Source organism: Tachypleus tridentatus, chromosome 8 (assembly GCF_004210375.1).
Source record: "Tachypleus tridentatus isolate NWPU-2018 chromosome 8, ASM421037v1, whole genome shotgun sequence".
NCBI lineage: Eukaryota > Metazoa > Arthropoda > Merostomata > Xiphosura > Limulidae > Tachypleus > Tachypleus tridentatus.
The window spans coordinates 39,142,508-39,155,996 of record NC_134832.1 but is presented as its reverse complement, the minus strand read 5'-3'; positions in this window follow the sequence as shown (position 1 = coordinate 39,155,996).

The following is a 13,489-nucleotide window of genomic DNA, read 5'->3' as shown; positions in this document are numbered from 1 at the left end:
CAAGATTAGTAAAGGAATTTAATAGCATATAAAAGAAGAGAAAAAGTGTTCGTTTTTGATGATATTAAATTCTCTTTACTAATTTTCACTTACATTTTTGTGAATAGCAAAACGAATACCGGTCATTTAACGACCAAGTTTTGTAATACAAATCTTTACGTAAATGATTTATATACAGTTGCGGTTTTATTACTTATGTGTATTCAGTTAAATCTTTGTTCAAGGGTTTTGATGTCTATGACATGCTGAAGCGTATGGAAACCAGAAAGGTTGTTGTAATTCTTGACTACCACGGGCTAAAAGTTTGTTTATTTTAAAATTAAAGTTAGAAACTCGGTCTGCAGGTTAAGGACACTTTTTTTTTTTTGATGGGCTGATTCCCAAAAAACATTTTCTGATAATTTTTGTTTTAAATTCTGGATAAAGAATTGAACTTCATAAGACAGGAGAGAATACAGAGTAGTCATTGGTTTTATCTCTTTATACCCCAACTAATATTTATATGTATTTTTTATTTGACATATCATGGTATGCCACATTAATGCTTCTACTGTTTTGTGCAAGAGGAACACAGTACAGCTCGTCGTTACCAAACGTCACTGAAATACGAGGCCTTTGGCTGTAAAGTACAGACTGAACTCTTTATCGAAGTAATTTTTTGTCTTAAGTTGAATACTAAAAACTGTGACACCCCTATGTAGCCTAACCAGTTGAAATCAATGAAATGAACCTGAAGAATGAATGCTAAGAGTAAAAAAAATATATAACAAAAAAGTTGAGATAAACTCTTTAACACGGAAAACAGGTACATACACACATATACAAAATACCTTTTAACAAAGAAATCTCACTTGCATTAGCTCTTGAACCTCGGTATATGATAACTAAACTCTCATCTCATAAGAAATCCTTTTAAGAAATAAGTGATATAATGATAATAACCAAATACTATTACAAATGAATACAACATAAGGGTCTTTATCCACAGTCTCAAAAATCAAGCTAAATTTGCAACAGCGTCAAAAAAAGAGAAACCCTTTATATTATATAAGATATATACAATGCAAAACACAAGAAATTATGCATAAAAATTGTTCTTAAAACATTTTATGTACACAAGGGATTAAAACAGACTTTTATTGCAGCAATACATTGCTCACAAAATTAACTGTAGCTTAAGAAAAAACAACTTTCACCACAACAAAATTTTACTCTTTGCAAAAATGTACAAAATAACAGAAGAAATACACACAAGAATATCATTATCGCGTAATCAAACCTTTTAAAAATAACAGTATTATGTTAATATAACTGTTTATTAACAGTCGAAATGCGCATACTTATGTAAACATAGATTACAAGATAACATCAATTTTCTATGATAATATAATCAAAATTAATTAAGAGAAATATATCTCAACTCGTAAAATAATAAAACTAACAAGAAAGGGACGTGAAAAACCAAACAAAATGTAAAGAAATAAGTTTCTTACAAACCTTTAAAATTAAATTTACATTTTTCTCATCTCAAAACAGCCTCCAAAGAACCAGTACAGCGACGACTGGCCATTGTTGTGGCACTGAAGTTGTGGTCTCAGGTCAATGCTTTCCTGTTTGCACCAGCTCTGTGCTAAGTGGACACACTTTTTATCCAGTCGAGAGGGCAGAATATCCCTCTAACATAGCAACCTCTTTTTAATATCTTGGCATTGCCAGTTAAAGAATTAGGTTTACTGAAAGATTAAATGTGTGTAAATGAGCGTTGGAGTCGTCGGTAGATCAGTTTTCAGTGATGATGTTGCTGTGACTACAGTTGAGGTGAAAGACCCTCTATTCTCTTTGGGGTTTGTACAGGCCCTGATTTCAGTGATTTATTAAATTTACCTTAGATATTGTTTCTAATGTAAGTCTAGATATTGTCACTATTGTCATAGCCCAGGTGGTCATTGAGCACATGGTCGTAAATACTCTCGAGATCATAGTCACTGTGGTTTAGCCCTGGCCTACCACTCTTTGAAAGGCTCTTGGGTCAACAAATTCCTAATTCGATTTCACTTACAAAACATTTTTTAAGCTTTATGTTAAAGTGGTCTTATTAGAAGTGGGCACATATTCGGTGGCTCTTTCATGAAGTGATCTTTCACCCTCTGACTGATTATGGAAGTGAGATTTTATTTTCCTTGTAGACATTCCTGATTCTTATTTAACTGTACAACTTCACAGGTTATGGTGTATTTTGTGTAGCTGGTCTCAATAGCAGAGCCGAATCTAATACTGAAGTTATTAGAACTTCGGCTGTGATTATGTATTCTTCGAGTAGTTTGGGGTCGACTGGGACTGTCCAATCCCTGGAGATCTTAAGGTCAATGTCATGACTGATTCTTTAAGGTCCTGTAAATTAGACATGCCAGCCAGCAACGAATCTCGATCTTTAATAACTCCTGTATCAAAATTCAGGTTTGTCTTCAGAGTCTTAGGGTTATCCTTGGATGCCAGCGTCTTTTTCAACAGAAAGATATAGACGTATTCCTGGTTATCATAATTTCTGTTCTCTTTTATCAGAGTTGAATTTAAGGCTTCACAACAGTAAAGATAGAAAACAACCAATTAAAGACAAGATCGTCATTACTGTTCAGAACTTGACCTTAAATACCAAAGTTTTAAATTGAAATTGGTGTCAGTGAAAGCTAATTAACCCAACCTAAAGACCAACCAAATGTGTAGATTGCTTTGTTTCATAACCTTACTAACACCATCATTACTAAAACTTTAAAAATTAAAATTGCCTTTAAACATCGGACTCCATCCTTATACCTGTAAATTATTTTACCAAAAGGCTACGAATGAGACTTTGCTTGGCCAATACTAAATTAGCCATGTTGCTACTATTGGTATTCCTTCAGCAAAAGGCAGCACATTCTTGGGAAACTGAGTTCTACGCATGTACACTGAGCTGGATCAAATAAAAATTAATCATTTCTTTTTATCGTTATAAATAACAACCTCTCCATTATCTCTCATTAAGAATTTTCTATCAGTTACAAGTCTAGTACTAGTAATAGTGATATTTTTCAAAGTTTTAGTGTACTTCATTTTGTCTTCTCATAGTAATCTAACAACTACGTGCTTCTCAGAATGTTTCATCTACTTGCTTTTAAATAAACAACAAGATAAAACAACTGATACAGTTACGATAGAAAGTGTTCGTACCCCTACGTCCCGAGTAGTTTTTTGCTCATAACATAAAAAATATCGCGATTAGGCTAATAGACGTAAAATATATTATAAATATTATACTAACACACATCTACATAAATTTGTATGTAAATTAAACGTCAAATAAACTGTTCGTACATTTCAGAACGTGTAAAATAACTGATATTCCCGTAAAAATTTTGTTTAGTTTGGCAAATAAATTACATTAAAAACATTCCAGAACTAGACACTGGGTTCATAATTATTGGAATTTAGCCAGCAAAAAATGTACTTTCGGCAATTTAGCGCCGTCTCCATCATTATCGAGGTGGTTCGATCAGGCTATGGGGTTTCCTCAGCTCTTCTGGTGCAGGCAGTCTTCACCGCGTCAACAGAATCATGAAACAAGAAGAGGACGTTGATATATTAGGCACTTATATCGGGAATGATGCTTAGAACTTGCGGATTGAGCGTCGTTGGATCTTCCATCATGACAATGACTCTAAGCACACATCGAAATATGTGCAATTCTGGTTGCAGAGGAACCATATAAGCGTTCTGGAGTAGCCATCACAGTCACCCGATCTCAACCCAGTTGATAACGTTTGGCATGAGTTGAAGACCAGAGTTCATCAGCGTCATCCGAAATACCTGCAAGAGTTGGAGGCTTTCTGTAAAGAAGAATGGAAGAAAATACCAGTCGAGTACTGTCAAACGATCATGGAGGGCTATGAGAAGAGATTGCGCCAAGTAATTCATCTGAAAGGCTGCACAACTGACCATTAAAGTAGACGCACGAACACTTTCTGCTCCTCCTATGTTTGATTATTTGTTTATAAACAGTTTATTTGTTGTTCAGTTTACATAAAAATTTATGTAGATGTGTGTTGGTATAATATTTATAATATATACTATACTTTCATTATCCTAATCGTGATGCTTTTTAAGTTATGAGGAAAAAACTACTCACGACGCTGGGGTACGACCATTTTCTGTCGTAAATGTATATACAAGTTCATATATATTATAATATTTAAGATACTGTTCATTAACGTCTGTGAATCTCACTCACTCAAGCATTCCGTTTTAAAACAATCAAAAAAATGCGCTGCTCTATTCTTGCTGAAAATCCTTAAAGAAAACTGCATTTTCTCTTACCAGCAATGCAATATTTATTGTTACCTTTATCCTTCCATGAAATTTACTATTTGCTAAATAATTCAATGTCAAAATTGAAACATTATCTTTAAAATATTAATAAAAGCAATATAAATTTTCATATAATGTCCAATGGAGCACTCTTTTTTTCACAGAATCAAACAAATCAATGAAACTGTATCCGTTACGTATTATAACTGATCTCGGACGAGTCTCCAATTTATTATGTTACGTTCGTTACGCATTGCGATTTAAAATAAACGAAAATTTTAATTTAGAAGTTAATTGAATGTCAATATGCATCAAAGTTATGATATTTACCAACAATATTCTACATAATTTTTTTTTCTTAACACTTGTTGTTGTTTTGAATTAAGCACAAAGCTGCTGTGGGCTATCTGTGCTCTGCCTACCACGGGTATCGAAACCCCGTTTTTTAGCGTTGTAAGTCCGCAGACATACCGCTGAGCTACTGGGGGGGCCTTTCTTAATAAACTTAAAACTAGAAACAAACAAACAAAAAACTAGAAACATATAATAACGGTTATTACAAATAATTATTTATATACAAAACTGTTATAAAGTCACAAATAATATTCAGTCTTCTATCTAGTCTGGAACTGAATATTTTATCGACGGCCCTGGTCCATGATAAGCAGATTAATTTTACGTTAAAACACAGATATACTTCACTTGACGGGAATGCATACTAGCTCTATTCTTCCCACGTGAGTTTTTTCCGACGAAAATATTCAGTGTTCTCATAGAAATACCAACGTCCGAAGTTAATTCATGAAGTTTGTAATGTTCAAAATCTATAAACGTTCCTGGTCTAATATCTGAAATTTCTTGAATAATAAGCGTTTATCACAATTATAGCTTTCGAGACTTATAGTATACTAATCTTAGCAGAAGAAACTGTCTTTTGGCAATTCGATTTATAACTTTTAAGCGAAATTATGAAAAGTTCAATTGGCCCAAGAATATTCGAAGGTAGGTTAGTGCTTTCATAAAACACATACTCTCGATAATCTTCTACAAATTTAGAGAACAGGTGAGACTTGGGCAATGCACATTTAATAATATAAGTTATATATATATTAAACTGAAACAAACATAGTTACTAAAATAATATTAAATCCAAAGTGTTTCCTGGTTTCAGGTACTTAAATGAGTACACGCCCGGACCATCCAGGTTCAACATAAGGCATTGCATCCCCTTCTTGGGAATCCAGTAGGTCTAGGAGGCAGATAACTCTGGAAATATTTCAAAACCTGATCTAGACCAACTTTTACAGAGTCTATGAGCAGTTGAGGAGAGCTATGTTTAGCTTCACTTATGAAAACGTGTGAGCGTAACCTAGCAATCTTTTTGCTGGCCTCCCAATCAACGCCTGATAACTTGTTCTTCAAGGTGATTGGTTTTGCACTGTATGAGTAATCAAGTGCTCTTACATTCATATAAGCGATGAATTAGAAGTGCAAACATTTCAAGTGGTCTCAGGCACTTCAAATGCCATATCTCTTTTGCGATATTGCCCTCATGCCAAGGTTGATTTAATGAGAGAACCCAATCTACAATCGAACTGGATGCACCAAATCTCAGCAGGTCTTCGCTAATCACAAGTCTCAGCAAGACAACAGTCATGGACTTAGGAGTGTATTTGTATTTTGTATTTTGAATTAAGCACAAAGCTACACAATGGGTTATCTGTGCTCTGCCCACCACGGGTATCGAAACCTGGTTTTTAGCGTTGTAAGTCCGCAGACATCCTGCTGAGCCACTGGGGGGGCGACGTAGGAGTGTCAGCAAAAATTTACTTTTCTTAGATATAACTATTTTCTTATTCTCAGACAACAATATCTCCACAGCAACCAACTCTTTCTATAGACCATATGTCCTTGTTGTTGAAAGTGTTATTTTAAAACAAAGAATCATTTTGAAGCATTTCTGTCAAAGAGTTCAAATGAAGTTTATAACTCACTCTAATAATTATAAATACAGTCCATAATAATCCAGGTTCGAATCCTGTCCCACTACCAATTTTTTTTATTTATCCACTCATATACATTCAAGGGAGCAAAATATATATTTGAGCTTCATGGGATAAGTACACTGAACAGGGAATTCGGCCAAGATATGATATTACAGATCAGTGCCGAATCAGTATCAGCCGAGTTCAAACTAAAGAATAATAAATCGACTGTAAACAATGTTGATACACAATTAAAACAATATTTACTGACATATAAAATAAAAACACAGTTGGGGTAGATAGTGTTAACTAGCTTGGAGTACCTGGTCTAGAACTTCAAAATTAGAGATGGCTTGTAAAGATAACTTTCATATAGCTTTTCGTGAAGTTCAACAACAAATAAATGTTTGATATCTTGCTAAGTTAGGAGCATCTATAAGACAAATTAAATACAAAGTTTCTATCTAAAAAAAAATATCCCACTTATCTAGTGTGTAACTTCTCCACCACATTCCCTCTGACATTGATGAGGTTGTGATTTCTAAATATTGCTGGTACAACAAAGAAAGAATACTTTTCTAGCTTTGAACAAAGTCGCATATAGCAATGCTTCCTGTGAGTGGTAGGAGGTGTAAATTAACTTGCTGCATTCTTTTAGACTACTGGTATTAACATAGAATATTCTAGACGACTACAGATATAAAATACTACACTATTCTAGTATGATGAAGTTATGAAAGGGCACACTTCTAAACTAATGGGTTTAAGGTAGTACACGCTTCCAGAATACAATTGTTAATTCTGTTTATCAAAACTAAACATCTGTACAAATACAGATCACAAGATTTACATTTTTAGATAACAGAACGTTACAGCATATGATTCGACACTATAGCTAAATCACATATATATTATAGGTTCGAGAGTAGTTCTGTGGTGTTATGGGTAGGCAACTGTTCAGAACGATCTGATATATCACTAGGAAAGGGTCTTCAAAACATTGCGCGTTATAGGAACAAGATTTTAGCAATTACTTTTTGGTATATAATAATACTTATCCTGATCACATATATAGCACCACCGCATATTTTGAACAGGAGTATTTTGTGAGAACGGATTGTTCTGTATTTTATCCAGATCTTAACTGTATAGAGCATATCTCTAGGCCAGGTTGAGGGTCAGGTTGTATCTCTATTCCTCCAAAATGACACTTTAGAACAGATGAGAGAATGAGGAATCATTACTCAAACTCTATTCATATGAGATATGTAGTAATTTAATAAAACTTTATTCAGTGTTAAGATGGACATATCTGCTATTTAGTTGAACAAGCACTTTCTGATAATTTTCTGAGTCATGGTTTTGTTGTATACGCTCCTAGACAAGAAAGCGTTGCATACTAAAATACTTTTTAAAATTATTTACATGTTCACAGCTTGAGGCTTTTATGAAATTGCCTTTAGAAGTAAAAAAGTTTGTTTTCATAAGAATTCTCAAGTTTTTATTTAACTTCAAGTATATTTATTCATTCACAAGTGTATTTTCAGTGTTTGGTCACCAAAGATATAGAGATTAATTCTCTGTCTTTGGAAGAGAGAACTTCGGAATATTTGCTGAAATTTATTATAATCCAGATACTTGTCAACCTGTTGTTTTAAAGTCAGGGATTTGTTTTATTTTAATCCAACTTCGCTGAATATTTGCATTGTAAATGTTACTCTCCATAGTAAGCTAAATCATTATTTCTACGTGCCCATTTTAAACCGTTGAACTATTGGACAAATTGTAATCAGTCTTGACTTGTACGCTTACAGTGTTCGAATCTAACCATCTACGTCACCCCACTGGGCGTTAAACGAATATGCCAGTTTCCTCATGCCATGTAAAGTCTGTTTTTGTCAGTGGTTGGCAATGTAGAGACGTTGCAGTCAGTGATTTACTTTGTAACATTTGTTTCTCTCAGTGATAAACTATTTAAGGTCCAACTGTCAGTTAGAGGAGATCCTGTTTTTAACAATCTTAGGTTCCATCATTCATAATATATGTTTCACTTATTTCTGTTGCTGTTAAACTGTGTAAGTTCATCTTCTGACATTTATAAAGTATGCTAAAACAATTTTTGTCAGCTATAAAATAGCTTAGATCCCTTTTTGTCAATTATAATATATGTCAGATCTACTTCTGTCAGTGATAAATTATGTAAGGTGCTTCACTGATCGTGATAAATTATATGAGCCTTAATTCCATTAATGTCCATAATAAATTATACAAGCCTTAGTTCTTTTACTGTCCGTGATAAATTATATGAGCCTTAGTTTTCGAAATACTATTTATTGTCACAAAAGTGAGGCAAAATATCATTCAGCATATTAGTCCATCCTGGCGGTGGGTACTGTTTATTAGGTGTCATCCTTCTGCTCTATCAGGTAACATTTATGGAGAACTAGGTGTAACTTTGAAATAAACAAGCAAACCCCTTTTATCTGGACACATTTAGAACATTACTTATGTTGGTTTAAGAAACTTGTCGTGAGGGTGTCAAGCTAATTTATATCTAATTAGCTATATTTATTATCGGGTATAATTTTTAGTTTTGATCTCAATAGGTGTATCAGTCTTGTTAGCAAGTATCATAAATTGGATACATATCGGTATTTATTTAACTTAAAATCTCAATTGCAATGTAACTTTATTTCAGGCTATTTGAAATTGTAGTATGTAACATAATAAATTGGAAGCTCGTGTTCGAGATCTGAATCATAGAATTAAAACTGAAATCATAATTCACATTTATCAGTGCCTACAAGATTTTAACATGTCTGGTTATCAAGATTTTTTTGAATTTCCATCTCTCAAACAACTAGAAAGATATAACAAAAGTAAATTACTCGAAATTATTTAAGTTTTAGAACTAGAGGTTAAGAAATCAATGAACACAACTGAGCTAAAAAGTAAATTAAAATAATAGTCGATGATGATTTGTTGTCTGTGGAAGTATCAGGGGATATTCTAGTCTCCCATCTGGTCAATCGGAGTTGAGGGATAAAAGTGAGCTAGAGATCCAGTTAAAATTCAACTCGATGCTAAACAAATCAAATCTAGTGCATATCATCCGGAATCACAAATTGCATTTGAAAGATTTTTTTATGCATTGAAAAATATGATGTGGATTTACTGTCTCAATAATATGTAGGATTAGGACGAAGCAGTTAATTTATTATTATTAGCTGTTCCTGAGTCACTTCAGGAGTCGTTAGGGGTTAGCCCATTTGAGTTGGTGCTTGGCCATTCAGTTCGTGGTTCTTTGAAGTTACAGAAGAAACAATGGTTGGAAGATGACCAAAAGAAATACTCTTATATGATTACATTTTCACGTTTCAGTCCATACTCTTATGCACTTGGGAATTGGCTCGGGAAAATTAGTTAATGTAAGCTAAAATGAAAAATGATTATGGCGCAAGACTGAAGATCGTAAGTTCTTCCCTGATAACATGGTCTTAGTATTGTTACCCGCTATGGGACATCCACCCAAAGCTAAGTGTCATGGTTTCTATGAGTTGTTTTTTTAATTAATGATACGGATTATGTCGTAAAAAGATCTGATTGTTGAAAGGCTACCAAACTGTATAATATCAATATGTTGAAGCCCTATCACATCCGAGATGCATCCGAAAATAGTTTAGCTGTTAAGTGTTCTGATACCGATGACAGAAATGAATGCAACATCAAGCTAAATAATTCTGTCATTCTAGCAAATTTTCATTCGAAATTTGATCACTTAATTTCTGAAGAGAAAAATCAACTTGCTAGTTTATTGACTGAATACAAATGGATATTTACAGACATTCCTAATCAAACTAACATTTCTCTTCATGATGTAGACATGAGTGATGCTTCCTCTGTGAAACAGCATTCTTATCATGTTAATGCAATTAAGGAAAATAAAATGTGTAAAGAAATACTTATATGCTGGAAAACATATAATTTTGATTTTATGTACTTATTCCTAAATCTGATGGTTCAATTTTATTCTGTACAGAAGTTCGAAAGTGAATGTTTTAACAAAGACTGATTCATATCCCTTTCCAAGAATGGAGAACTATACTGACCAAATTGGAAAAGCCAGATATATCACAAAGTGTGACCTACTAAAGGATACTGGGCTGATCCTCTTAACTGACATGGTAAGAGAAATTTCTGTTTTTGTTATTTGTCACTTCTATTGGATTATATTACTACAATATCTTTTGAGATGAAACATTCTTAAGCAACCCTTCAACGAATGATGAATCAATGTCTCAACAAGTTGTTTGATGTTGCCCTCCTTCCCAGTTGCACAATATTATGTCTGTGGACTTACACTGCTATAACTGGGTTTCGATACTCATTATGGGCATAGCTTTACATTTAAGTCCAAACAAACAAATAATGTTAGAATTTATGTTGATGAATTTGTGATTTTCAGTAACACTTTGGAAGAACATTTATGTGTTTTACATGTTTTTGAGAGGTTCAAGAAAACCAATGCCACTGTTTGGGAAAAGGTAACTTTTGTGTTTTGTTTGTTAGTATATTTTGAATTTTTACGCAAAGCTACACGAGGGCTATCTGCACTAGCCCTCCCTATTTTAGCAGTGTAAGACTAGAGAGTAGACAGCTAATCATCATCATCCACTGCCAATTCTTTGGCTACTTTTTTACTAACGAATAGTGGGATTCATGGTCATATTATAACGCCCACATGGCTAAAAGGGCGAACATGTTTGTTGTGGCTGGAATTCGAACCCGCGACCCTCAGATTACAAGTGCCCTAATCACCATGCGACTTCTGTAAAGCCAAAGTTCTTTACTTAGGTCATGTGTAGGTCATGGTCAGGTTTCTCCATTTCAAGACAGATTTGATTGCATCGTGAATTATCCAGTCCCTAAAAACAAGAAACATGTGATGAGATATTTGGAAACGGCTGGTTATTACAGGAAGTTTTGTAAAAAAAACTCTGCTGATATCACTGTACTATTAAGAAACCTATTAAAGAAAAATCAATGAAAAGGTCAAGTGGTCTGAAACATGCCAATCTGCTTTTGGAAAGGTGAAATCTTTATTATGCACTTACCCTGTTTTAGTGCCACATGACTTTCATAAGTCTTTTGCATTAGCTCTTGTTGCCAGTGATTGTTGTGCTGGTGCTATTCTATTACAATCAGACGATACATATTTAATTGTTACGGAAATAACTATTCAACTGTGGAAAAAGAAACATTGACTTTAGTGTTAGCTTTAGAAGATTTCAATGAGTATATATCTGCATCTTAACCTATTGTCATTGGAGTTTATCATTACAAGAATATAATTTGAAGATAATCCATGTCAAAGGGGTTGATAACATCTGTGCTGACGCATTTTCACTTGCTATGTAATTTTTATGGTCATTAGGCTATTTATTTTGATTAAATTATATGCTGTTATGATCATTGAAGTTGTATAATTATCTGATAATGTATTATATTTAATGTATTGTTTTCGATGTGTATAGATAATATCTTAGGTAAAGACTGCCTAACACCAATTTTTAGTTTTCTAAAGAGAGAGGTGTGACTGATTCACTATCATATATCTGTTTTAATACTGATTTTTGTTTATGTTAAATTTATATTTAGAAGTGTTCGCAAACGCTCGTGTATTGCCAGTATTGTTGCTTAAGCTGAAGTTTCAAGATACTTTCCTCACACCTATAATTTATCCAACGCGATGCGCCAAAAGGCAGTATATATGATTAATTTGCAATAGTTGAAATGCTATAAACTTTGGAAGCTATAACAGTGATTGATATAATGCTTATTCGTAGGGAACCTTTATAGATTACAAATAATACAAAACATCTAATTTAAATGGATTCACATCGGACATTGCTATTATTATGCAAAAATTACGTGTGACCAGTGAAGAAAAATACGGCTTCCTGTTAAGTCAACTGTGTGTACATAAACTCGAAATTAATTTGCTAATCGTGCACCCTTGATAAAGTATCAAGAAAACTCCAAGCCAGATAAAAGACTCAGTGTTGTTTGTAAAGCTTTTGTACGTAAATCATTATTTTTAATAACCGTGATTGTAAATTGTGTTATTATTTGTATGCTAAAATTTACTTACATTAAAAATAAAATTAGGTTTATCAATCTTATTGGCAAGTGTTATAAATTAGAAACATATCAACATGTAATTAACTTCTAAACCTAAATTACAATTGAATTCTGGGTCAGACTATTTGAAATAATCTGTGTGTTTTATTATAGCAAAACCACATTGGGCTATCTGGTGTGTTCACCGAGGGGAATCGAACCTCTGATTTTAGAGTTGTAAATGCAATGACTTACCGCTGTCCCAGCGGAGAAGGTTTGAACCTCTAATACGAAACAAAAAGTATTAATTATCTATTAGTTAAACATTTAAGTTGTGTTTTTTTTCAAGTTTTACATTAAACTCTTAACTATCGCCGTAATTTACCACTAATGTGAAAACTGTAAAAATGAGTTTGCAAAGAAAAAAAGAAAAAAGTAAAGGTGACATTTATCTCTGCAAACACGCCCTAATCTTGGTGAAAGGTATTACACGCATAAGACTACCACAGGATTTTAAAAAAATCTAAGCTGATATTTAAATATATTAATACTGAAATGTACAAATGTTAGAATTTTGTACAACACTGTGTGGATAGTTTGTGTTAAATACTATCCTAGAACAATGAGCCGAGCTCGAATCCTTTTAACCTTGTCTTAGAAGTCTGAAAAAATTTGAAATTAAAATGTTAATACACACACACACACACAAACACACACACACCTATATATATATATATATATACATATATGCCAATATGTTCTTTATGATATACACAGATACAGACACATGTACTTCCATGTGTAAACATACGTTATGGGTTGAAACTCAGTATTCAAATAACAGCTTACATTATATTTTAGTCTGTTCTTAAATAAAAGAGTATCAATCAAAATTTTATTTTATCAAGCATATCTTTTCAGGTTTGCCTGAAATGAAAATTTAAAACTAGTACCTGTTTCGATTGATCAAATATTTTAATGATTATAATCAGATTTACTTGATACAACTTTCTTTTACAATATAAATCGATTTTGATTGA